This window comes from Suncus etruscus, chromosome 12, assembly GCF_024139225.1.
Source record: "Suncus etruscus isolate mSunEtr1 chromosome 12, mSunEtr1.pri.cur, whole genome shotgun sequence".
NCBI classification, from domain to species: domain Eukaryota; kingdom Metazoa; phylum Chordata; class Mammalia; order Eulipotyphla; family Soricidae; genus Suncus; species Suncus etruscus.
In genome coordinates this window covers 21092230-21116035 of record NC_064859.1, presented here as the reverse complement: position 1 = coordinate 21116035, position 23806 = coordinate 21092230, and the positions used below count along the sequence as shown (strand labels likewise).

General features: G+C 42.6%; 1 non-coding gene across 1 annotated transcript; it reads left to right on the top strand.

The window, feature by feature from the left end:
• The first annotated feature begins 464 nt into the window (after window positions 1-464).
• Window positions 465-574, top strand: LOC126025314 (U6 spliceosomal RNA). The gene has a single exon (XR_007501335.1). It is a non-coding gene; the product is annotated as a U6 spliceosomal RNA (small nuclear RNA).
• Window positions 575-23806: the final 23232 nt, after the last annotated feature.

Here is a 23806-nt window from a genome sequence, read left to right as displayed (position 1 = left end):
GGAAGGAAGGAAAGAGAGAGAGAGAAAGAAAGAAAGAAAGAGAGAAAGAGAGAGAAAAAGAGTAAAAGAGAAAGAACAGAAAAAGAGGCCAGAGTGATAGCAGAGTGGGTAAGGCTTGTAAGAGGCAGACCTGGGTTCTATTCCAGGGATCCCATATGATCCCCTGAGCCTGCTAGGAATACTTTCTGAATTTAGAGCCAGGAGTAATCCCTGAGTGCTGCCTGGAGTGGCCCCCAAACAAAACAAAATAAAACAAGAAGGAGAGAAAGAAAAAAATGAGTAAGAGAAAGAGAAAAGAGGGAGAAAGAGAAAGAGCAAGAGAAAGAAAGGAAATAGAGAAGAGAAAAAGGAAGGAAGGAATAAGAAAGAAGAAAGGAGAAAGAAAGAAAGAAAGAAGAAAGAAAGAAGAAAGAAAGAAAGAAAGAAAGAAAGAAAGAAAGAAAGAAAGAAAGAAAGAAAGAGGGGTTCTCGCTTTGGCAGCACATATACTAAAATTGGAATGGTACAGATTAAGATTAGCATGGCCCCTGCACAAGGATGACATGAAAGAGGGGCAGAACGATAGAATAGCAGTAGGGCATTTGCCTTGCAAGTGGCTGAGCCAGGATGGAACCAGGTTTTTTTCTTGGCATCCCATATGGTACCCTGAGCCTGCCAGGAGTGATTTCTGAGTGCAGAGGCAGGAGTAATTCCTGAGTGCCACTAGCTGTGGCCTAAAAACAAAAAAGAAAAATAAAGTAAGAAAAAAAGGAAAAGAAAAAGGAAAAAAGAAAGGAAGAAAAAGAGAGAAAGAAAAAAGGAAGGAAGGATGGAAAGAAAGAAGAAGAAAGGAGGGAAGGAAGGAGAGGGGAGGAAGGAGAATGTTTTTTGGCATTCTGGATCTCACATAGCTCCCCACCTCTCCCTACCCCTGACCCCCCACTTGTGGGCTCTGATCTATCTATCTATCTATCTATCTATCTATCTATCTATCTATCTATCTATCTATCTATCTATCTATCTATCTATCTATCTATCTATCTATCTATCTATCTATCTGGATTTCTTCAAGTCTCTGTTTGCCCTTCCAGAGTGACCTAGAGAGAACCTCTTCCCCTGGTCTCTCTGTTGATGACTCTGGCCAGTTTCAGTGCATTCTCATAAAAATTAAAAATTAAAAAATTCTCATAAAAACCTAAGGATGGAGTGCAAGCCCAGTACCTGTGGTGCTCTGAGAACTCTCCCTGGCACCCCACAGCCTGGCCTCACAGGTCTTCAGGGGTACCTGCTTCTCTGTGCTGAGCACTACAGGGTGTGACTGTCAGACTGTTCGCATAGCTGGAAGAGACCCCCAGCCTCAGAAATCCTTCAGAGTGTTTTTTCTTCAGCTCAGGAGCACATAGTTGCTGGGGCCTCCCCAGGTCACATCTAGGTGGTATTGGTGTGTCATGAGGAGGAGGAAAGAGGACACATGAGGAAGAGATATGTCACTAGGAGGAAATCACCCAAGGCAGTGGTGGGCAACCTTTTATTTCAACTGAGCCAAATCTCGCCAAAAGCACGATTGAAATTTATTTTGAGAGCCACACAGGGCGTGCACTGGCAGAGGCTAGGAGCAGAGTCCTGACTACTGGAGCGGCCGCCCGGCACACAGAAGAGCCACATTAAAAAGTGGAAAGAGCTGCATGTGGCTCGCGAGCCGAGGCTTGCCGACCACTGATCTAAGGGGACATTTCCCAAAAAATATCTCAAGGCATGTCAGAAGCATGGAATCACTCGCTGGCCCACATGCTAATTCTACACCAAAATCTTTCTTTTTCTTTGGGGATGGCTTCCTAGAAGGACTCAGGTGGTTCCAAGGTCCGAAGTGCTTCTCAGCTTTAGCACAGAGGCTGGAATGTTCAGTGTTGCTCAGGTCCTGGGTACCAGGAATATAGGTATCTCCAGGGCAATCCTGAGAGGTGTTGGGGGCTTCCAGGTATGCACTTGGCAATATTCAGTATGATGAGATCAAGGAGGGTCAGGGGTACACTAGGAGTTGGGCCTTAATTATTGCCCTCACCCTCACCCTCACATATGTGGCTCTTTGAGGAACTGTGAAGCTGTTTTCTGGACATTGAACATTCCAGCAGTAAATGAGGGTTTTGATTTTTCACATTCTCAACAACATTTTCTTTTATTTGTTTTGTTTTGGATTTGGTTTTTGGTTTTGGGGACATAGCCAGTGACATTCAGGGATTACTCCTGGCTATGTGATTAGAAATTGCTCCTGGCTCAGGGGACCATATGGGATGTTGGGGATCGAACTCAGGTCCATCCTGGGTCAGCTGAGTGCAAGACAAATGTGCTATTGCTTTGACCCCCTCAACAACATTTTATTACTGTCTTTAAAAAAAACTTCTAGCTCCATGGGGCTGGAGAGATAGCATGGAGGTAAGGCATTTGCCTTGCATGCAGAAGGTCGGTGCGCATCCCGGCATCCCATTTGGTCCCCTGAGCCTGCCAGAAGCGATTTCTGAGCATAGAGCCAGGAGTGACCCCTGAGCGCTGCCGGGTGTGACCCAAAAACAAAACAAAAAAACAGAAACAAACAAACAAACAAAAAATAAAAACAAAAAACCTTTTAGCTTCTCTGGTACATTTGCAGAGCTTTATGTCTCTTTTCTCCGATGACTAGTGATGCTGAGCATCTTGGTCATTATTTTTGGCCTGTTCTTTGGAGAAATGCCTATTCAAATCTTTTGCCCATTTTTGTTTAAGTTGGACTTCTTTTTCCTTTTTTTGAGTTGCAAGCATTCTTTGCCTACAGAAAGTCCCCAACTTCGCAGTGTCTTGACTCATTGGAAGCTGATGATGATATGAAAGGGACACACAGCCCTAAGGAACTATACTTGGAGTCTTGAGATTTGACCTTTCTCCCATCACAGCACGGTGCACTCTTGTGAGACTGGACTGGGGCAGAGCATTGGTTCCTGCTCAGCTACTTCATCACACAGGAAAACAATTTCTACCTGCTCTTCTTAAGTCTCATCAAGAGAGAAATTGATGTCCCTGCAACTGTAGCTCTCTTGTCACCTGGAAATAAATTTCGGTTCAATGTTTTAGTCTTTAAACCCATGTGCTCTGGCTATATCATTCATCATGAGTGTGTGTATTGGTGAATTAGTGGTGAGCTTTGCGGCCTTTCCATTAATCATGAGAACCCATAAAGCTTGCTGTTTCTCCCTGTTAGTACAGCACTCAGCCAGTTGTGGAAGTCAACACTTGATTATCCAAGAACTTTTGTATTCAGACCATTCTTTTGCCTAAATGTAGAGTAATGTAAGTGTTCTGGATATGTTTTAGGTAGGCTAGTCTGAGCTATGAAACTTTGTAGGTTGGGTGTCCTAAATTCATTTTTAACTTAAGATAGTTTCAACTCCCAGGATGTAACCATTGGTAAAACAAGAAAAATCTGCGTCCTGGAAACTAGATTAATCAGATGGTCACATTTTTGATTTGCTAATATTTTCTCTTTGCTGCAGGTTTCCTTTTTCCTTTTTCTTTCTTTCTTCCCTTTGATGTTCAAAAATTTCTAATATTGGGGAAGTCAAATTTATCTATTCTCCCCCTTTTCTTGCATGTGTTTTTGTTATCATTACTAAAGAATGACGCTATTGCTAAACCCAAGGTCATCAAGTTTTACTCCTCTGTTTTCTTCCATGAATTTTAGCACATACTCTGAAATGTTTGCTCAGTTTTGAGTTGACCAAGGTCATCGCAGAGAGCTCCAGAGAATTTAACACAGGGTTTCACATGCTAGCCACATGCACCACCACCACTGCTTCATCCCAGCCAACGCCATTCCACCCTGGTCTTGGGGAGCCATTGCATTTTCAAGGCTGCTTCACCACTGGGCATGCTGTGAACTGGTGTCTCTGCAGCCAGCCTTTCTATCCCCATGGTCCTTTCTGCCTGCTTCTGGTTTTGCAATGCAAGAGGTGTGGGTGAGAGTGCGTGTGGTGTGTGTATTGAGTGTGAATAGGTGTGCGTTGTGTCTATGAATATGTTTGTAACTGCATAGGTGAGGGTGGTATGTGCGGTTGTGAGTATATGTGGGAAGTAGTTTGTGTGAGTGTATGTTAGTACCCTTGTATGTAGGTGTGTGAATGTGGAGAATGGTGTGTGTTAGTGTGGTGTGCATAAGTGAATATGTAGTGTGTGTGAATGCTTGTATGACTCTGGGCTGTGCGTGCGCTTGTGGCTGCGTGTGGGGTGGAATGTGAGCGCATGTGTTAGTGTGGATTGAGCCTGTGAGTGTGTGAGTGTGGGCATGAGCACATGTGTGGGTGTGCCTATTTGAGACCCTAAGACCCACCCATTTCTGGGAGGGGTCTTGGGAGCCGGATAGTAGGTGTAACTTTACCTGCGAGCCCCTCCCATTCCTGGGAGGGGTCTGGGAAATGTTAGATAAGGGTTGGACCAAGGGAATTTGGCCCTTTTGGCTTTTGCCTTTTGGCCCTGCTGGGCTCTCTGAGGAAGATGGCTGAAAGAGGATAAGACGCAGGGCAAGCCTAGAATGGCTGTACGCTTGAAAGGTTATGAGATAGGCCACACACCTGTGGTGGTCAGGGCATGAATAAAGATGATGCTTCCTAATGCCTTCATGTGAGTGAGTCTTGATTACGCCGATTACCTGGGCCTGGAATCCGCCAGCTGCATAAAGGTTGCAGAGCCACGTGGACTGGAATGGCATAGAGAGAAATCCACCGCCATCCAGCCCCATCGTTAATTAATTAATTCAACAAATGGCGCTCCGAACTCTGACCTAAATCCTGGACCCAAGAAAACAGCTATCATGGTGAGATTCCTGCTTTTCAGTTTCATTTGGGCTTTTTTCAGTTGCGGTGAGCCCAAAATCTTGGGCTACCACGTGAAGCCATGTTCAAAGATGGCCGACACCCCATCTGGGGGTTCAAAGGCCATTAAAACAAGAGAGGTGGAAGCTTGCATCACCTCTAGCCCAGGCCCAGGCCCAGAACTGAGACTTTGTTACAAGAAACAAAAACCTCGGCCTGTACAAAAACTGATTAAAAGCTTAAATTGGAAACGAAGGAGAAAAAAGACTGTATTTAAAGTGGACTGATTTTCTGAAAATGACCTGCGGCTTGAATTTGGATTTCGACTTTGAAAATTTCGGACTGAACTTTTAGTTTAAATAACTTTGAACATCCAAAAGCGCCCTGTGAGGTGTGGCCAAAAACTGGCTTGCTAAGTGCTGCCCGGAGGAAAAAAGCGGCGAAAAGCTCCTATCAGCCCAAAAGCAAAAACGCCTCGGCTCAGCTCAGCTCAGCTTTTGCTCCGCAGCAAGCCTAAAATCCATCCTCCAGATCACTAAGGTAAAACAGCAAAAGCAAACCAGCAGCGGGCAGCGAAACCTGCGACCTCATGGTCAACAGAATCGTCTGCGGGGCCTGAAACCATGAAAGGAAGCCACGTAGTAAAATCAGCGTGGGACAAACCAACATCTGAACTTTAAAAGTTTACAGAAGCCACGTGGTAAAATCAACGTGGTGAAATCAGTGTGAAACAAATTAATCATTTAAACTATGATTTTAGGTGTAGAAACTTAGCAGGTAATTTTATAGTTTACTCATAGTTGGTAATGAAATAAGTATTAGTTAGTTAGTGGTTAAAAATAAAAATAAAAGGGAGGTAATACAGTTTAACATCTAATTTCTAACCACCTGCATCTTTGTCTTAGTCATTTTCTTTATGATTTAAATGTGTTTTGTTGTCTTTCAAAGTTAATATTTTCAATTGCAAAATGTTTTACTGTGTATTTTAATGTACTTAGCCTGTTTTTAAAATGTATGTTATGCATGTATGCTGAAGTACTTGTGTATAGGAAAGGTATAGGAACAATAAAGTTCCCCCAATATAGTTTAAAAGTATAGGAACATGAAAGTTCCGAAATAGTGCTTGGTAAAAAAGCATTAATAGAGTTTTAGGTTACAGGTGTAAAGTATATTTTGCAAAAATATGTTTTTGAAAAGGGCTGGTATATTAATTTTCACTCTATTACGTTGGTGCATAAAAATATTAAGAAAAGGAGGAAATGTGGGTGTGCCTATTTGAGACCCTAAGACCCACCCATTTCTGGGAGGGGTCTTGGGAGCCGGATAGTAGGTGTAACTTTACCTGCGAGCCCCTCCCATTCCTGGGAGGGGTCTGGGAAATGTTAGATAAGGGTTGGACCAAGGGAATTCGGCCCTTTTGGCTTTTGCCTTTTGGCCCTGCTGGGCTCTCTGAGGAAGATGGCTGAAAGAGGATAAGACGCAGGGCAAGCCTAGAATGGCTGTACGCTTGAAAGGTTATGAGATAGGCCACACACCTGTGGTGGTCAGGGCATGAATAAAGATGATGCTTCCTAATGCCTGCATGTGAGTGAGTCTTGATTACGCCGATTACCTGGGCCTGGAATCCGCCAGCTGCATAAAGGTTGCAGAGCCACGTGGACTGGAATGGCATGGAGAGAAATCCACCGCCATCCAGCCCCATCGTTAATTAATTAATTCAACACACATGTAAGTGTGGAGTATGAAAGTGTGTGCATAGGTGGGATAGACAAAGCTCAAGGCATGTCGTGAGGGTGCGTGGGATACTTATTCAAGTTATGAGAATAGCCTGGAAGTAGCTGGCACAGGTGGGGCGCTGAGGCGGACAAGTATGAGTGGAGGTTCTGGAGGCTGGACTGGGGTCTAGCTGAGAGGACGGGGAGGGCCAGGGCTGCAGCTGTGGGCAGGAGCAGGGGCGGCCTGGGGACAAGTGCGCTGGATCTGCCCACCTCCTGGTGCCTGAAAGGCAAGGAGGACCCTGAGTGGAGGTGTTGAGGGCAGGTGGTGGTGGTGGTGGTGGTGATGACTGGGGTTCAGGATTGGAGGCAGGGAACTTGGTCCCAGTGTGACCCCAAGGCAGCACTGGGGTCTGCAGCTGTGGACACTCAGTGAGAGTCAGTGGCGCCTTGATGGACAAGTGAGGGGCCTGCTGGTTATCCTTATCATCTGCCCCGAGGCTTCCAAATGGTCAGACAGAATTCGTTTCCTGTGTGGGCTGAGGGCCTGGGCTTCCTTGACTCTGGTTGGTTCAGGCTGTGAGGGTGTCTGAGGAGTCTCCTGGGGGCTCACAGGCAGCTCTGGGTCCTCCCCACAACCTTCCTCTCCCCTTATCTCATGGGAACCCAGCCTGGCCCGCAGCTCTTCCCGCCTGTCTGTCAGTGGCTCCACAGCCAGAGCTCAGGGACAAAATCCAGACACTTTGGCTAGTGCTGGGGACCTTGTATCTGGCCTATGAACCCCAGGTTAGTTCTTTCCCACCCCATAAGTGAGCCACCCCTGGAATCCGTCTGCCTCAGAGGCAGCTTTGCTTCCACTGGGGTGTGTGGGGAGCAGGAATGGAAGCTTGGGGCCGCTGAGGGCTGGGCCTTCTGAGCTCCTGACATTCTGGCTTTCTCCTTGGCCCTCAGCACAAACCCAGTAACTTTCCCCTGACCCCCTAGATCTGGGGGACAGGGGCAGAAGATACTTGTATTACTTCCTCCCAGGCCACAAAAGGTTCCTATCAAATCTTCCCCCAATTTTTTCTTCAGTGTCCCTGGACTGTGGCTGAGAGTGTTGTTGGGTAAGGGGGGGGGTCTCCATTATTGTGAACTGGTGGAGCACTGACTGCCTCATTCGGAGCTCTGGCAGGAAGTAGAGACCATTTGTGTTAAATCACAGAGGTTTGGGGGCATGTTTTTTTTCTTTCTTTACAGCCCTGATAAACAAATCCATGTGGGCAAACTATGACAGAATTTTTGGTTTTCTCATCCAAGAAACAAACAATAATGCTCCCATGAATTATGGGGTTCAAGAACAAGCACCAGGGACAGTTGTTGGATTTTTTGGGGGGCCACACCCAGCAATACTCAGGGCTGATGCCTGGTATATCTGTGCTCAGGAATTACTCTCAGTAGGCTTGGGAGACCATATGGGATGCTGGGATTGAACTTGGATCTGGTTAAAGTGAGTGCTTTATCCACTGTACCATTCCTTGGCTCAAGGTCCAGCATATTTAGTCATTGCTCAGTCACAGACTTACATCACTGCTGATCTTCCACTGGCCTGGGTTATTTTCACCTGTTTTTCTCCCCATATTCCCCCAATTAGATTATATATTTATTTTTGTTAGCTTCCTATTGAACTAAGGTTAGCTTCTACTACTAGATTATATTGGGGTGCAGCTTTCTACTTTATCATCATCCACTCGGTCTAGTATTCACCATATGGGTATCACGCTGTATGTGTATCATGCAGCTTTTTATGTGTTGGGGGATACTGAATCTTCCCAGTGGTTCTGGGGGTGACAAAGGGATGCCTATGATGTCCAGGAAGCAGGGAGTGCTGGCATTGAACTGGAACTCTGCATGGCAGGCTTGAGCTGCAGTCCTTTGAGCTGTCTCCCAATCCTCCTCCCAGCCATCTCCATCTGGGCTCTTTGCAGGACCATGCCTATGGGGATGCTTTCTAGAAGCCCTGTATTAGGGCGATGTAGCTGAGGACAGACACAGATTCACTCACACATTCACACACACTCACACATTCATTCATTTACTCACTCACTCAGTCATTCACTGTTGGATTACTGGTCCCACCCTAATTACTATTCATACTCTACCCTAGGGTGTGATCCAGTGATGGAATTATTGGATTATTTCCTACTTGGTATTCCTCTCCCACCCTAGGGTGTGGCCTGGTTTCTTGTCAATAAAAGCTCAGGGTCTGAGGAAGGCAGGCACTCATTCTTTGGGCTTCTTCCACTAAGCTCCTTTCCTTCTTAGAAGCAGAAGGCTTGTGTGATGAGATTCCTAGTTTGAGTGTTGGGTTTCATGAATCTGTTCTTGTACATTTTCACTATGTGGATTATTTCCTGTGTCAATGTTTGCTTCCAGACCTGCGTCTCACAAGATCCTTGTTTTGAAGCCTGGGGCTCCACATATAGATAGATGTTGCCTGAACTCAGACCTGAAACTGTAACAGGAAATCAAATAGGGACTCTGCTGCCTACTGGTGAGATGTTCATGTCATTGCTAGGTTAGTAGAACATTGGGCTGTTTTAATTGATGATATTGGCTTACAAAGTGAATCAAATGATATTGGAATGGCCCAATCAGAAGGCGGATCTGTAGGATTCTTTTTTATTAATTTTTTAAAAAATAATATCTTTATTTAAGCACCTTGATTCCAGACATGATTATAGTTGGGTTTCAGTCATATAAAGAACAACCCCTTCACCAGTGCAACATTCCCATCATCAATGACCCCAGTCTCCCTTCCCAACCCCTGCCTGTATTTGAGACAGACATTCTACTTCTCTCACTCATTTACATTGTCACCATAGTTGTCAGTGTAGTTATTTCTCCAACTGAACTCACCACTCTTTGTGGTGAGCTTCATATCATGAGCTAGGCCTCATCTCTTGTCTCTGGGCATTATTACAATGTCTTTTTTAGTTTGTTTGTTTTTGGGCCACATCCGGCGTTGCTCAGGGGTTACTCCTGGCTATCTGCTCAGAAATAGCTCCTGACAGGCACAGGGGATCATATGGCACACCGGGATTCGAACCAACCACCTTAGGTCCTGGATCGGCTGCTTGCAAGGCAAACGCCGCTGTGCTATCTCTTCGGGCCCACAATGTCTTTTATTTTTCTTAAAAACCATAGATGAATGAAACTATTCTGTGTCTATCTCTCTTCCTCTGACTTATTTCACTCAGCATAATAGATTCCATGTCCATCCATGTATAGGAAAATTTCATGACTTCATCTCTCCTGACAGCTGCCTAATATTCCATTGTGTAAATGTACCTCAGTTTCTTTAGCCATTCATCTGTTTAAGGGCATCTTGGTTGTTTCTATATTCTGGCTATTGTAAATAGTGGTGCAATGAATATATATGTAAAGAAGGAATTATGAATTGTACTTTTGTGTTCCTAGGGTATATCCTTAGGAATGATATAGCTGGATCATATGGGAGCTCAGTTTCCAGTTTTTGAGGAATCTCCATATTGTTTTCCATAAAGGCTGGACTGGACAGTATTTCAGCAGCAGAGTGAATGAGTGTTCCTTTCTCTCCAAATCCCTGCCAGCACCGATTGTTCTTATTCTTTGTGATGTGTCCCAGTCTCTGTGGTATGAGATGGTACCTCATAGTTGTTTTGATTTGCATCTCCCTAATGATTAGTGATGTGGAGCATTTTTTTTCTTATATGTCTTTGGTCATTTGTATTTCTTCTTTGAGGAAGTTTCTGTTAATTTCTTCTCCCCATTTTTGATGAGGTTAAATTTTTTTCTTGTTAAGTTCTGTTAGTACCTTGTATTTTTTTTGATATTAGCCCCTTATCTGATGGGTATTGGGTGAATAGTTCCCTCCCATTCTGTGGGTGGCTTTTGTACCCTAGGCATTATTTCCTTTGGGGACTCGATTTGCATAAGCAATGAGAAGCAGAATGTCACATTCCTCGCCAAAACACCTCCCAGTAAGTTAATTTAAAAGTTTGGCCTTTTTAATTGGGCCCACTGGGAGAAAGCGCCCAGAACCCATTCCAATTGAATGGAAATCTGATGTTCCAATCTGGATCCCCCTCTGTGGCCCATCCACAGCACAAAATTAGGGGTGCTTAGAAACTTAGTTTATATACAATTGAGGCTGGAACACATTTAACTCTCTTTTTCTAACTGGAATTCTCCAGCATTTATTTACCGTATTTTCCAGTGTATAAAACGACTTTTGAAACAAAAAAGTCAACCGGAAATCGGGGTCGTCTTATATGCCGAGTATATCCTAACAAATGTTTCAATATGCTGCTAAATGAAAATTGTCTGAATATTGCCACAAAATGAATTTTCCAACTTGATCCTGCACCAATCACTGCAAGGCTGATCGGACCGCCTCTCTAACTCAGCCAATCCAAGCAGCCTTTTTATGCATGCAAATTAGATAATGTTCTGTACCACTGTAAAAAGCCTGCTCAGATTGGCCAGAGTCAGAGAGGAAATCTATTACAGTATAACCTTTGAACCTTTGCTTGTTGTGATTGGCTCACTGTGGTACATGAGCACAGGAACACATGCAGCACATGCAGCACAGGAACGTTCTGTCTGATACAGCGAATAAAGGCCTAAACCTATGTTTTAACTGCAAAATTAGGGGGTCGTCTTATATGCCAGCAAATATGGTATTTATTTTGGTTTTTGGGTCACACCTGATGATGCTCAGGGGTTACTTCAGGCTCTGTGATCAGAAATCACTCCTGGCTTGGGGGACCATATAGGATGCCAGGGATTGAACCCATGTCCATCCTGGGTCAGTCGCATGCAAGGCAAACAAACACCCTACTACTGTACTATTGCTCTGGCCCCTCCAGTATTTATTATTAAGAAACCATCAGGTAGCTGAAGACTTTTAACTGATTTAATGTCTGTAAATTCTCAGATTGTTTTGATGGGCAAGATGTAGAATGGTTTACCTACACCTATAGCCATCGCAAGAGATTTTCAAGGATTGGCCTTTGATAGTAATTGACTTAAAGGACTTTTTTTAAATATTATTTCTACATATCAAAAAAAAAACAGAAAAAAGTTTTGCCTTTTCAGTTCTTCTCTTAATAACAAGTCCTCTATGCAGTGATTTTAATGGACGGTTTTGCCTCAGGACTTGGCGAATCGACCCACCATGTGTCAATATTTTATTTATGCAGTTTTGTTTGTTTTTGTTTTTTGTTTTGCTTTTTGGGCCACACCTGGTGATGCTCAGGAGTTACTCCTGGCTATGTGTTCAGAAATCGCTTCTGGCTAGGGGGACCATATGGGACGCCGGGGATCAAACCGCGATCTGTCTTAGGTTTGCACAAGGCAGACACCCTACTGCTTGCGCCACTGCTCTGGCCCTGTTGATGCAGGTTTATGTCCAGCTTGTGAAAGTTTCCCCAGGTATATTTGGTGCATTACATGGATGACATTTTACTATGGACTCAGACTCACAAGAAATTGCAATGTGTTTACGAATTTGTTGTCAGCTTCTTGCAGGGTGCTGGTTTAACAATAGCCACAAAAAAATCAAGACTTTACCCCCATCTCAATACTTGGGCTTTGTATTGGACTGTGTCCCCAAAAGATTTCTGTCTATCAGAAAAATCAAAGGACTCTTAATGACTTTACAAAACTCTTAGGTGATATAAATTGGATCCAGCCCTGAATCCCTGGATTCCAAACTCAGAACTAAATTATTTAGTACTTTAGAAGGAAGTCCAAATTTAAATAGCCCCAGGTGTTTAACACAAAAGGTCCAGTAGGAATTAGATTTTTTCATAGACTAGCTCCAAAAATCCTATCTTTCCAGGTTCATACCTGGAGAGAAGTTTTGGCTTCTGTTTTTTTTTTTGGGGGGGGTGTGACTCCACCCTGGATTTAGGTGTAACTACCTGCAAGACCCGCCCATTTCTGGGAGGTGTCTTGGGCGGATATTACGTGTATCTTTACCTGCAAGACCTCGCCCATTTCTGGGAGGGGTCTTGGGAAGGTTAGATAAGGCCTTTGACCCCAGGGATTAGGGTCTTTGCCAGCATGGAGGTCAGAGGAAAGATGGCTGAAAGAAGTTAAGACACAGGACAAGCTAAGAATGGCATGTACTTAATTGGTTATGATATAGGCCACACACGTGGGCCAGGGCCAATAAAGATGTTATCTCTCTGGAAGCCTGTCTGAGTGAATCTGATTCCCGCTGCGACCATCTGAAGATGATGACCTGCCAGTTAATGGGGGATGGAACCACGTGACCGGGGCCTAAAGGACAAAGGCCTCCATCTCCATCCAAGCCCATCCTAAGGGCTGTAACCCTACAGGGAGGGTCACACCCAACAGCGCTCAGGGCTTACTCCTGGCTCTATGCTCAGAAATCACTCCTGATAGGCTTGGGGGACCATATGGTATGCCAGGATTTGAAGCACCGTCCTTCTGTGTCTAAGGCAAATGCCCTGCTACTGTGCTATCTCTCTGGAAACACTTGTTACATGAGCTCAGGGCTACAATGCCTCTATAATATTTCTAGTTTGACTGATTAATTTTTTTTACCAGAACCAGTATTAGAAGGAAATTAATATGTCAAATACACTGGGATATAAAGGCAAGGTGGCAGAAGAGTTTGGAAAGATTATAAAAGCCTTATGGACAGGACAGTAAGATATATCAGCCCAAAAGACTTTTTTTGGGGGGGTAAGATTATAAAAGCCTTATGGACAGGACAGTAAGATATATCAGCCCAAAAGACTTTTTTTTTTGGGTGGGTCACACCCAGCAGCACTCAGGGTTACTCCTGGCTCTATGCTCAGAAATCACTCCTGGCAGGCTCGGAGGACTATATGGGATGCCAGGATTCCAATCACTGTCCTTCTGCATGCAAGGCAAATGCACTACCTCCATGCTATCTTTCCGGTCCCCCAAAAGACTTTTAAATGACCATTGGAAAGATAAATAATCAGTTTGCAGGAGACACATGAACTACCATTCTTGATGGAGGGTCTTCATCAGAACTTGAACAAGCTGATATGCAGAATAGACATATAGAGGAAAATAGAGATCATCTTATTGACTCAAAAGCTGTAAGACAAGGTTGGGAGGGACACAAGCCACTTAATGAGCTTATTATTGCTACACTTTTCCAAGGCCAGCTTAAATAATAATTTCATTTCTCATCTGCCATCAAGAATCTCAAACATCAGATCTTACCTTTGATGTTTACAGATAAATGCAGGTTGCAAGATTGTCTTCAAGCTTTTTTTAAAAGAAGATCTAAAAGACAATAATAGGATTTATTGCAGCCACTGTGAAACATAGCAGGATTCTCTAAAAAGGACAAAATATTGGAAACTACCACCTGTGCTCTTAGTATATTTGAAACACTTTTACGATGGTAAGAAGATGAAAAAACTACAGACCTATGTGAACTTTCTTTTAGAAAACCTCTATCACAGTACACTATGGACTCTAAGAATAACCATGAAGAATACAAATTATTCTCTGTTTTGAACCATTAATGGTGAAAGGAAAAAGGGTTATTGCCCAGCTTATTGTAAAAATACAGCAAAAAATATTGGTTTAAATGGATGATCAAGCAATTTCAGAAATAGCTAACTCATCTGTAAAATCTTCAGCAGCTTCTATTATTTGTTTTTTTAATATATCAATCTTTATTTAAGCACCATGATTATAAGCATGTTTTTAGTTGGATTTCAGTCATAAATAGAATAACTCCCTTTACCAGTGCAACAAAGAAACTTGCTGTTATGAATATAAATGTTTAAAATTAGCAGATATTTAACTGTATGCTCCTTAGAGATGTCTATAATCATGTTCTAACTTTTTTATAATTATTTTTATTTAAACACCATGATTACAAATATTATTATAGTTGTATGATTACAATCACGTAAAGAACACCCCCCTTCACCAGTGCAACATTCCCACCACCAATTTCCCAGATCTCCCTCCTCCCCACACCCCCACACCTGTACTCGAGACAGGCTTTCTACTTCCCTCATTCATTCACATTATTATGATAGTTTTCATTGTAGTCATCTCTCCAACTGTACTCATCACTCTATGTGATGAGCTTCTTGTCATGAGCTGCACCTACCAGCCCTCATCTCTCTTGTCTCTGAGATACTGCTAAAAAAATGTCTTTCATTTTTCTTAAAACCCATAGATGAGCGAAACTATTCTGTGTCTTTCTCTCCCACTCTGACTTACTTCACTCAGCATAATAGATTCCATGTACATCCATGTATAGGAAAATTTCATGACTTCATCTCTCCTGAAGGCTGCATAGTACTCCATTGTGTATATGTACCACAGTTTCTATAGCCACTCATCTGTTGAAGGGCATCTTGGTTGTTTCCAGAGTCTGGATATTGTAAATAGCACTGCAATGAATATAGGTGTAAGGAAGAGATTTTTGTATTGTATTTTTGTGTTCCTCAGGTATATTCCTAGGAGTGGTATAGCTGGATCGTATGGAAGCTCAATTTCCAGTTTGTGAAGGAATCTCCATATCGCTTTCCATAAAGGTTGTACTAGACAGCATTTCCACCAGGAAAAGAGTTCCTTTCTCTCCACATCCCCACCAGCACTGCTTGTTTTCTTTTTTTGTGATGTGTGCCAATCTCAGTGGCATGAGGTGGTACCTCATAGTAGTTTTAATTTACATCTCCCTGACGATTAGTGATGTTGAGCATCTTTTCATGTGCCTTTTGGTCATTTGCCTTTCTTCTTTTTCAAAGTGTCTGTTCATTTCTTCTCCCCATTTTTTGATGGGGTTAGTTGTTTTTTTCTTGTATAGTTCTGTCAGTACCTTGTAAATTTTAGATATTAGTCCTTTATCTGATGAATATTGGGTGAATAATTTCTCCCACTCAGTGGGTGGTCTTTGTATTCTGGGCACTATCTCCTTTGAGATGCAGAAGCTTCTCGGCTTAATATAGTCCCATCTGTTTATCTCTGCTTCCACTTGTTTGGAGAGTGCTGTCTCCTCCTTAAAGATACCTTTAGTCTCAATGTCCTGGAGTGTTTTACCTACATGTTGTTCTATATACTTTATAGTTTCAGATCAGATATCAAGGTCTTTAATCCATTTGGATTTTACCTTTGTACATGGTGTTAGCTGGGGATCTGAGTTATCCTTTTTTGCAAGTGGCTAACCAGTTGTGCCAACACCACTTGTTGAATAGGCTTTCCTTGCTCCATTTAGGATTTCTTGCTCCTTTATCAAAAACTAGGTGGTTATATGTCTGAGGAACATTCTCTGAGTACTCAAGTCTAGTCCACTGATCTGAGATTCTGTCTTTATTCCAATACCATGCTGTTTTTATAACTATTGCTTTGTAATACAGCTTAAAATTGGGGAAAGTAATGCCTCCCATATTCCTTTTACCAAGGAGTGCTTTAGCTATTCGAGGTTGTTTATTGTTCCAAATGAATTTCAGAAGTGTTTGGTCCACTTCTTTGAAGAATGTCATGGGTATCTTTAGAGGAATTGCGTTAAATCTGTACAATGCTTTTGGAAGTATTGCCATTTTAATGATGTTGATCCTGCCAATTCATGAGCAGGGTATGTGTTTCCATTTTCGTGTGTCCTCTCTTATTTTTGGAGCAGTGTTTTATAGTTTTCTTTGTATAGATCCTTCACATCTTTAGTCAGGTTGACTCCAAGATATTTGAGTTTGAGCATACATGAATAGCTTAATGACGCAGCTTATAGAATTAGAAAATGATCAACAAAAGAAACTAAAAATAGGGAGACAGAAGGAAATAACAAAGCTGAGAGCAGAAATCAATGAAATGGAAACCCAAAAAACAATCCAAAAGATTAACGAAAGCAGAAGTTGGTTCTTTGAAACATAAACAAGATTGATAGACCATTGGCAAAACTCACAAAGCAAAAGAGAGAGAGAGAAACTTGATAATGCATATTAGAAATGAAAAGGGGGAGATCACTACAGATACTGCAGAGATTCAAAGGGTATTCAGAGAATACTTTGAGAAACTCTACGCCACTAAATATGAGAACCTGGACAAAATGGATAAATTTCTGAACTCATCTAACCTTCCACAGTTGAATAAAGAAGATGTAGCATATCTAAACACCCCCATCTCTATTGAGGAAATTAAAACCGTAATCAAAAATTTGCCCAAAAACAAAAGCCCAGGCCCTGATGGATTCACGAATGAATTCTTTCAAACCTTTCAAAAGGAACTACTACCAATCCTGGCCAGGCTCTTTTATGAAATTGAAAAAACAGGAACACTTTCAAATAGCTTTTATGAAGCCAACATCACCTTAATACCAAAACCAGATAGAGATGCTGTCAAAAAAGAAAATTACAGACCAATATCCCTGATGAACACAGATGCAAAGATCCTCAACAAAATCCTGGCGAACAGGATCCAGTGCCTCATCAAGAAGATCATTCACTTTGATCAAGTAGGTTTCATCCCAGGAATGTTTAACATCTGTAAATCTATCAACATAATACACAACATAAACAACAAGAAAAATAAAAATCACATGGTCATATCAATAGATGCAGAAAAAGCATTTGATAAGGTTCAACACCCATTCTTGATGAAAACTTTCAGCAAGATAGGAATAAAAGGAACCTTTCTCAATATAGTTAAGGCCATCTATCACAAGCCAGTGGCAAATATTATCCTCAATGGAGAAAAACTAAAAGCTTTCCCTCTAAATTCTGGTACAAGACAAGGCTGTCCTCTCTCACCACTCCTATTCAACATAGTAATGGAAGTACTTGCTATAGCGATTAGGCAAGAAAAAGATATCAAGGGAATCCAGATAGGAAAGGAAGAAGTCAAGCTCTCACTGTTTGCAGATGACATGATACTCTACTTAGAAAACCCTAAAGACTACCAAAAAGCTTCTAGAAATAATAGATTCATTTAGCAAAGTGGCAGGCTACAAAATTAACACACAAAAATCAATGGCCTTTTTATACACTAATAATGATAGGGAAGAAATGGACATTAAGAGAACAATCCCATTCACATGTTCTAACTTTTTTACCTATAGAAAAACAGCTGCAAGATGTGGACTCCCACTATAGAGCTCATTATTAGAATGTTTCAGTTTCAGTGTCTTAATTTCTTTTTATTTTTTTGTTTTTGTTTTTGTTTTTTTTTTTGGGGCCACACCCAGTGACGCTCAGGGATTACTCCTGGCTATGCACTCAGAAGTCGCTCCTGGCTTGGGGGACCATATGGGACGCTGGGGTATCGAACCGCGGTCTGTCTTAGGCTAGCGCAGGCAAGGCAGGCACCTTACCTCTAGCGCCACCGCGCTGGTCCCAATTTCTTTTTCTTTTTATTGTTTTTGGGTCACACCTGGCAGCCCACAGGGGTTACTCCTGGCTCTATGCTCAGAAATTGTCCCTGGCCGGCACAGGGAACCATATGGGATGCCAGGAATCGAACCACCATCCTTCTGCATGAAAGGCAAACGCCTTACCTCCATGCTCTCTCTCTCTCTGGCCCCTCAGTGTCTTAATTTCAATTCTATGATGCTTATAATAATCTTAATGCTCTGTTAACAGTGATCCATGGAGATAGAGTTTGGATACCCTAGTTTCATATTACAGTGATACTTTCCATTAGACTCCTAATACAGTGTTCATAATGATGTCTTAACAAATATTTTAAATCATTCATTTTTCCATTTGATTTTACCTTCCTCTATCTTTTAATGTCCCTCTCCACAGAGATCCTTGGATAAAGCCTCTTAATGCCATAGATTCTTTTTTATAGTGCTCATTATCATATCACTTAGTATTCTAGTCTTAAATATTATAGTTGATTTAAAAATGTTCTATGCATGTTCTAAACCGTGAAGCCTTTTATTTCAGCAAAGTTTCCTTCCATCAATGTCAGTTACTCTAAGGAACTAAAACCCTTTGGTCTGTCTTTGTGAGTGTGTGTGTGGTGGCCACCTCTGTTTCATGTTCGGCCGTATTATACATAATGTCTGTTTATATTGTATTTAGCTCTTTTCCTCTTGTATATGGCCATTTCTTTTTCCCAGGAAGAAGATGATGCCACCGCTGCCAGAGTGGTCACACTGGTGCTTAAAATATGTGAAAAATGAATATTTTGAAAATTACATCATATTGCTGAAAGAAATTTGAGATCCCAATGTTTATGCATCAGAAGATTGACTATTGCTAGGGGATGGGTTTGAGGAAATCAGAAAACACTACTGGAGGGAAAAAGATACTGGTGGTGAAATTAGTACTGGAACACAGTATGTCAAAAACCCAAATATGAGCTGCCAGAGTAAGAGTACATCAGGGAAGGCATTTTTCTAGCATGTGGCTAATTCAGTTTAATCCTGGCACCCCATATGGTCCTTTGAACACTTCTAGGAGTGATCCTTCAGTGCAGTCTGGAGTAAGCCCTGAGCACTGCTGAGTGTGATCCTCCCAAACAAACAAAAAACCAAATCCAACTATGCATGAATTTGTAATCATGGTGCCTTAATAAATAAAACACATTTAAATTGCTAAGATGGCAACAACTGCCCCAAATTGATTAACAACGTTTTTGGTTGTTTTTTCTTTGTTTATTTGTTTTTGGGTCACACCCAGTGTGCTCAGGGGTTACTCTTGGCTCTGCTCTCAGGGGACCATATGGGATGCTGGGATTCTAACCAGGGTCTATCCTGTATTGGCTGCATGCAAGGCAAACGCCTCACCACTGTGCTATTGCTTCTGCCCCTGATTGACAAATTTAATGAAGTCTGTCAAAATTCCAACAAGCTTTCTAAAAAATTGATAAACTGATATTAATAATTATATAAAATATAAGGGACACAGAATAGCCAAAACAATATTAAAAAAGCAAATTTGGGGCTGGTGAGGTGGCGCTATAGGTAAGGTGTCTGCCTGGCAAGCACTAGCCAAGGAAAGACCACAATTCGATTCCCCGGCATCCGATATGGTCCCTCCAAGCCAGGGGCGATTTTTGAGTGCTTAGCCAGGAGTAACCCCTGAGCATCAAATGGGTGTGGCCCGAAAAAAAAAAAAGAGCAAATTTGAAAGAATCCGGAAATCAAAACAGTGCAAAACTACATGAATTGAGTCTATGGGTTCTGGCATAGGTTATACTTCAATTAGTAGAATAGACCAGACTAGACTAGAGGAATCTCTCTAGAGAAAGGAGTCATTTTCAGGGTCAACTGATTATTGTCAGGGAGCCAAAACAATTCAATAAGGATTTTCAGCAAAGGATGTTGGTCCTCTGTATATCTTAAGAAGAAAGAGTGAATATACACTCTGCCTCATGCCATAGAAAACATGAACTCAAAGGAATTAAATCAGGGGTTCAAACTTGAGGCTCGCGGGCCATTTGTGGCCCTCCATACAACATTTTGTGGCCCATGGCCAGCCTTCAAATATTGCAGTATTCACAATTATTTGCTTACCGAATAATCGCAATAAAAATTGTATTAGTAAGAAAAAAATTGCATTAAACATTCGCATACCCCAAGCAGTTCTGTTCAGGATATGCATATGTTTAATGTGATTTTTTGTGATTTTTTTCTTACTAATGCTATTTTTTATTGCGAATATTCAGTAAGTGAATAATCGTGAATACTTTGTGCCTAGCGCAGACGTCATTTCCGCTACTCCTGCCCGCTGTCCCTTGCATTATCGGAGGCCTAAGGAAGAGAAGTTTATTACAGAATTAGATTTTGTCATACCTTCATCATGACTTCATCAAAGCCTGCAGTGAAGAGAAAGATTGATAACGAGCACAGACAATTTTAGGAAAAGTGGGAGATGCAGTATTTCTTTGTTGAGCACAGGGGCATCCCCACATGTCTTATTTGCTCAGAGAAAGTTGCAGTGCACAAGGAATACAACTTGAAACTCCATTATTCAACTAAACATGCTGAGGAATGTGCAAAATATCAAGGAAATGAGAGAGCCAAGTGGGTTGCCAGTCTTAAAGCATGTCTAATGAGGCAACAAGATTTCTTCAAGAAAGCAGCCAAAGAGAATGTTACATCAGTCGAAGCTAGTTACATAGTTAGTGAGATGATTGCTAAGGCAGGGAAACCATTCACAGAAGGAGCGTTTGTTAAAAAATGCATGTTACATGCTGCAAGTATTATATGTCCAGAAAAGAAAGGTCAGTTTAGCAAAATCAGCCTTTCTGCCAACAGAAATGGCAGAGCGCATTTCTGACAGGTCAAATGACATTTATCATCAACTGTGTGAGAAAGCCAAATGTTTTGATGCGTACTCAGTTGCTCTTGACGAGGGCACAGATATAACAGACACTGCGCAGCTCACAATTTATGTCCGTGGTATTGATTGCAATTTTGAATCGACAGAGGAGCTGCTCACAATAATTCCAATGCATGGCCAGACTGCCACTAATGAGATATTTCAGCATCTGTGTGATTGAGAATGCAGGTTTGCCATGGAAGAGGTTTGTTGGAATAATAACTGATGGAGCGCCATCAATGACAGGGAGAAAAAATAGACTGGTGGCACTTGTTCAAAAAAAACTTGAAGAGGAGGGTGTAGAGAAGGCCATTGCTCTTCACTGCATTATCCAGCAGCAGGCCCTTTGCAGTAAATGTCTGCCGTGTGACAAAGTGATGTCTGTTGTTGTGAAATGCATCAACCAAATCAGATCCAGGGGCTTAAAGCACAGGAGGTTCCGTGCTTTTTCAGAGGAAATGGAGTCAGAATATGGAGATGTGCTCTATTTCACCAAGGTACGTTGGCTCAGCAGGGGAAATGTCCTGAAAAGATTTTTTGAGTTGAGAGAAGAAGTGAAAGCCTTCATGGAGAAGGATGGCAATGCTGTTTCTGAGTTGAGTGATCACAAATGGCTCATGGACTTAGCTTTTCTTGTTGACATCACACATATGCTGAATGTACTAAACAAGATATTACAAGGCCCTGGGCAGCTTATCAGTGTTGCCTATGACAATGTGAGAACATTCTCCACAAAACTTGTGTTATGGAAATCCCAGCTCTCTCAGACAAACCTTTGCCATTTCCCAGCATGCAAAGAACTTGTGGATGCAGGCACACCATTCAGTGGTGAGAAATATGTTGATGCTATTTTTAAGCTAGAGAAGGAATTTGATCACAAATTTGCAGACTTCAAAAAGCACAGAGCCACTTTCCAAATTTTTGTGGAGCCCTTTTCCTTTGATGTGCAAGATGTCCCTCCTGTGCTTCAAATGGAGCTCATTGCCCTGCAATGCAACTCTGATCTCAAAGCCAAGTTCAGGGAGATTAGTGGAAAAGCAGACACGCATGGACAATTTTTGAGAGAATTGCCCCCCAGCTTCCCTGAGCTTTCCCGAATGTTCAAGCGCACCATGTGCCTTTTTGGGAGCACATATTTGTGTGAAAAGTTATTCTCCACATTGAACTTCAATAATTCAAAGTATAGGTCTAGACTTATGATGATCATCTTCAAGCCATACTGAGGGTCTCAACTGCTTTCTCTCTAAAGCCAAATGTGGTTCAGATTTGTGAGTGCTGTCAAGTCTCTGGCAGCAAGGAATAGGCAAAAGATGTCATGTTCAGAAGAACTGTTCATGATCTTCATTCAATGTTCTATTCATGTTCAGAAGAAATAATTAAAACTGTTAACAATGACGTTTGAGGACTTTTTTTGTGTGTGAAATCTCTTATGCAACCCTGCCTCACCCTGACTTTGTTTCCTGCGGCCCCCAGGTAAATTGAGTTTGAGACCCCTGAATTAAATGTTTAAATGCACTGTGAAACTACCCAGCTTTTATTAGAAAAACAGACACGAATCTTGTGACATTGGATTAGGCAACTGCTTTTTTTTTTGGCTTTTGGCTTTTGGCTTTTGGGCCACACCCGGCGTTGCTCAGGGGTTACTCCTGGCTGTCTGCTCAGAAATAGCTCCTGGCAGGCATGGGGGACCATATGGGACACCGGGATTCGAACCAACCACCTTTGGTCCTGGATCAGCTGCTTGCAAGGCAAATGCCGCTGTGCTATCTCTTCGGGTCCCAGGCAACTGCTTTTCAAAGGGATGTTAAGAGGACATGCTGCCAAAGAAAACTATAGATAAATCAGACTTCTCCAAAATTAAAAACAAAATGTGCAGGGCCGGAGAGATAGCATGGAGGTAGAGCGTTTGCCTTGCATACAGAAGGTTGATGATTCGAATCCCAGCATCCCAGGTGGTCCCCCGAGCCTGCCAGGAGCAATTTCTGAGCAGGATCTTTCTGCTTCCTCAGGTAGCAAAGATGTTTTCAGACAAACAAGTCTGTTTTCTCCTCTCATCATGCCAGCTGGTGGGGGGGGGGGGGCAAGTGACCAGCGTCCCACCCTCTCTCAGATAGTAAGCAAGCCTGAGTTCATGATCAGCCCTTGACCCCCCCCCCTTCCTACCCAGAGCATGGCTGGGGGACTTCTCACAGGAAGTGCTTATGTAGGACTGTAGTAATCTACATGAGCATTGATAAAGCATTGATGGCAGTGGAGAGTGGAATTGAATACGTGGGTAGAAGTAAGCAGCAGAGACAGCAGGAGCCACACGCAAGGTCCATGCAGTAATGGAGATATAAAAAGAAGGGGCTGAGAAAAAAACTTGGTAGTGGATGGAAGTGATACCATGAGATCAAAGCTAGACCTAGAGAACAGCAGACAAAGTCACATGAGTTTCTCTAAAGAAACAGGTCTGTAAGAAGAGCCTTGGAGAAATGGGAGGAAGCAAGATGAAAAAAGTGGGATGGACCTTCAATTGGTGCCTCATGAGGCTTGCAGGTGAGGAGGCTGGGGACAAAGGTGGGTGTCTGGAGTAGATCCCCAAGGAAGAGAAGCAGGGGAGAGACAGTGTTGTCACAGAATGGGGAGCTACAGGGGGAAACAGTCTCATTGGACCCCAGGTACAGGAGCTGGAGTGGGGAGCAGTACCAGGACAGGCAAGTTTTATCTTCCTGGGTCTCTCCTCTGCAGGCCTGGGTAGGCCAAAGGCGACAGAGCTGAGAAGGCAGGGCCTCTACTGTTGTTGGCCAGGCGGAGTCAGGTGGAATTCTGGGGCAACCTATGGCAGAAAGTGGCATGTTGCTTCCAGCGGAAGGGTGTGGACCTTGGCCACTGGAGGTCAACCAAGAGATTGAAGGCTCAGAAATGTGTGATGTGAACAGCCATGCTGTCCCTGGCTTCTGGCAATGCTGTTAAAGCTGAC